At 29.3% G+C, this 4,069-nt stretch overlaps 1 pseudogene; it reads left to right on the top strand.

Annotated features, from left to right (window-relative positions):
- The first annotated feature begins 1,823 nt into the window (after nt 1–1,823).
- On the top strand, nt 1,824–2,685 carry LOC145111150 (NAD(P)H-quinone oxidoreductase subunit H, chloroplastic pseudogene; annotated as a pseudogene).
- Nucleotides 2,686–4,069: the final 1,384 nt, after the last annotated feature.

The raw sequence follows: 4,069 nt of genomic DNA, 5'->3' as shown, positions 1-4,069 counted from the left end.
TGAGATTCACAAAGATAATTTTTGGTTTAGTAATGTGAATATGTTTAATTTCACATGACTATTATCATATAAACAAGTTACCTAAATTTTACGAATCCTTTGTCTACCTTAGCGTTCCTAGGTATCTACTCATTTTATCAATCTAGTTTAGGGTAATATATACGATATTAAATAGTAAAAACCTCATAAAATTGATCTTTTGAAGCCGCGTCAAGCTATGATCACTAATCAATTAATCTTGGGTAAACAGTCTCTAATACTATATTTACTTTTTCTTAACTCTTATACATTGGAAATGAGATTCAATCTTTTACTGCAAATTGATAAGTCGTTTCTTTCACTCATATAACTATTTGGTTTCCTTCATCAACCTTGAATAATGAATAAAAAATGAAAATAGATATTCAAATACTGACACTTCTTTCCTAGAAAGAAAAGAAGTAGGGGCAATTTATTTCTTAATGAATCACACGTAGAGATATTGGTAACACACATAGAGTTAACGGTAGTTCGTTACTAATTGATTGAGCAACGACTCGTAGACAACCTAAAAAAGAGTATTTATTATTTGAGCCATATCGTAACATAAGAAGGCCGACAGTAGTAATGCTTGAAATATCAATCAATAAAAAAGGCCCGATACTGATATCGGCTAGAACAAGTTGATAACTAAAAGGAATTACTAAATAACTTAATAAAATGGTATATGGTCCATACTGAAAAAAAATTATCGTATATACGCCGTAGAGAATTAAGAATTATCATTTCTTTTAATTTGAAACACATTAGTTTACAACGTGAACAAGATAAAAAAATAGACTCAATTTTTGGATGAAAATCAAGAATTTGACATAAAAATGAATTAATTAAATTCAAGTTCATTTTTTGGATTATTTATCAATTAGAAGATTTAGCTTGTATCAATCGTTATTGGTTTGATACCAATAATGGGAGCCGCTTGAGTGTGTATATATATATATATATATATATATATATATATATATATATATATATATATATATATATATATATATATATATATATATATATATATATATATATATATATATCAGTGATTAACAATTTTGAGTTTCCTAAATATTTATTTTTTGTTCTATAAATCAGTTCTATCCATGATCTAAACATATCCATATTATATGCAAGCAACCAAATGAACATATGCACTGTCTTACATTCCAGTCTATAATAGTACAATAATAAGGAAATGACATAGGAAAAATATCGTATCAATTAATGCTAGAAATTAATCAACGAAATTTTAAAACAAAATATTTGGTATTGTCTTTTTACTATACAAATGAACCCAAAATAGTATTTATTATTTGATAAAATCAAGAGTCTATAAAAAATTCTGACTATATTAAAATTTTTGACATTATTATTATTGCATAATAAAATCAATATCTGTAAAAAGGGGAGTGTGAGAATTATTTTATGGTAAAAAGGGGAGTGTGAAAATTCTGTTATTTTTTAAGAACAAGAAGAAAACAAAGAAAATAGAGGCTTTGTTGAATTTCAAGTACTAAGTTTCATCAATACGATACATAAACTTACTTCACATTTTTAATTGCACAAAAAAACTAATTATCTCAGAGAGGTCTGTAGAAAATTCTGGAAAAACGCCAACGGTTGCTGGCTTATTTGTCAAAAAAATAGAACATGTTTTAAAGAGTTAATAGACCAGTTAGATATTCAAGAGAAAAACTCACTAATTTGAAGAGTTAGTTTGAATTATCGCTTAAAGTTTGATGAACTTGTTTTTGCTTTCAACAATTCTTGGAGGAATGAATCAGGAAAAACCTATGACTGGACCAGCTAAAAGGAAAGACCTCATGATAATCAATATGGGACCTCACCATCCATCATTGCACGGTGTTCTTCGACTCATTGTTACTCTAAATGGTGAAGATGTTATTAACTGTGAACGAATATTGGGTTATTTACACAGAGGTATGGAAAAATTGCAGAAAATTGAACAATTATACAATATTTTCCTTATGTAAGGCGTATGGATTATTTAGCTACTATGTTCACAGGAATTGCTGAATATCAGAAGCTTATTACACGGAATCCCATTTTTTAGAATGAGTTGAAGGAGTATGAATTATTGGTGGATAGGAAGCAATAAATTGTGTTTTGTCGGCATCCATGCTACGAGCTTCCAGAATACAATGGGATCTTCGTAAAGTTGATCACTATGAGTGTTACGACGAATTTGATTGGGATGTCCAATGACAAAAAGAAAAGGATTCATTAGCTTGTTATTTAGTACGAGTCAATGAAATGACAAAATACATAAAAATTATTCAACAGACCCTAGAAGGAATTCCGGGAGGGCCCTATGAAAAAGTAGAAATCCGCCGCTTTGATCGAGTTAAAGATAATGTATGGAATGAGTTTGACTATCGATTCATTAGTAAAAAAACTTCTCTAACTTTTAAATTGTTGAAGCAAGAACTTTATGAGAGAGTCGAAGCACCAAAGGGAGAATTGAGAATTTTTATGATAGGAGATAAGGGTGTTTTTCCTTAGCACTATAAAATTCGCCCACCGGGGTTTATTAATTTGAAAATTCTTCCTCAGTTAGTTAAAAGAATGAAATTGGATGATATTATGACGACACTAGATAGTATAGATATCTTTATAAGAGAAGTTGATCGTTAAAATGATAATTGATACCACATAAGTACAAGATATCAATTCTTTTTCATTAGGTGAAATCCAATACAAGAATGAAAGAAACATTATTTTTTTAAATTACTTTTTGTCTGCTAAAATTAAATGAGTCATTTTCTTTTGGTGAAATCCAATACAATAATGAAAGAAACAATATTTTTTAAAGAAATTACTTTTTGTCTGCTAAGAATTATTACAAGGCCCAATTGATTCAACAATTAGATTATTGGAGTTATCGCGTGATTAGCTTATGATTTATATTTTTAACCATAGGTATTCCTTCAGGAGCAGTATGGGCTAATGAAGCATGGGGATCATATTGGAGTTGGGATCCAAAGGAAACTTGGTCATTTATTACTTCGATCGTATTTGCAATTTATTTGCATATCGAACAGAAAAAAATTTCAGGGGGCAAATTCCACAATTGTAGCGACTCTAGGCTTTCTTATAATTTGGATATGCTATTTTGGGGTAAATCCATTAGGAATAGGGCTACAGAGTTATGGTTCATTTACGTTAACCTCTAGTTAAATTTCAGAAAAGTTCTTACAAATACAAACGAAATAATATAAAACACCTTGTGTCAACCGACAACAACCGTGTGAATCAAGTCAAGTAGTGTAGTGATTCACATGGTTCTCGCAAAGACCAAGTATATTACGTGAAAATTCAAATATATATTTTATTTTTACTTTTTTTTAATATTTAAGAGAATAAAAAGCCTTCTTTTTTCTTTTCATTAGTCAACCAAGTCTTAAAAATCGTAGGAGTTTTTTTTTCTTTAAGAAAACTATCTATAAAAATAATTAGATAGAATACCTTCAACCTAGTCAAATGATAGTGAAAGAACAAAACTCGGATACATACCAATACCTATTACATATTACAGGTAGAAAAATGAAGATCGAAACAAATAACTTACGCGGTCCATAATAAAAAACATAAGAGTTTTGAGTATTAAATAACTTATATCCATAGAACAACTGACGTAACACAAATAATGAATGAATATGAGTTAATAACATTCTAAATGCCATTACAAAAGTGATGGCAATTTAAGGCATTAAAAGATATTTTTGGCTAGTAATTGTTACTAAAAATATTATCACTTATGCAACAAAACCACTCGTACTCGGTAATGCAAGCAAAGCCATGGAAAAACTACTAAACATCGTAAATATTTTTGGCATGGAGATAGCTACTCTGCCCATTCGGTTGCGATGAACAAGATGTATTCTATCATAATTCATTCCTACCTAGAAAAAAAGTGCAGCACCAACAAACCCGTGAGAGATTATTTGTAAAATAGATCCATTGAGTCATGTATCGGTTATAGAAGCAATTCCTATAAGTATGAAACCTATATGAGATA

This window comes from Lactuca virosa, chromosome 5 (assembly GCF_052849685.1).
Source record: "Lactuca virosa cultivar CGN04683 chromosome 5, Lactuca_virosa_CGN04683_v6, whole genome shotgun sequence".
NCBI lineage: Eukaryota > Viridiplantae > Streptophyta > Magnoliopsida > Asterales > Asteraceae > Lactuca > Lactuca virosa.
This window is presented reverse-complemented; position numbering and strand designations above follow the sequence as displayed.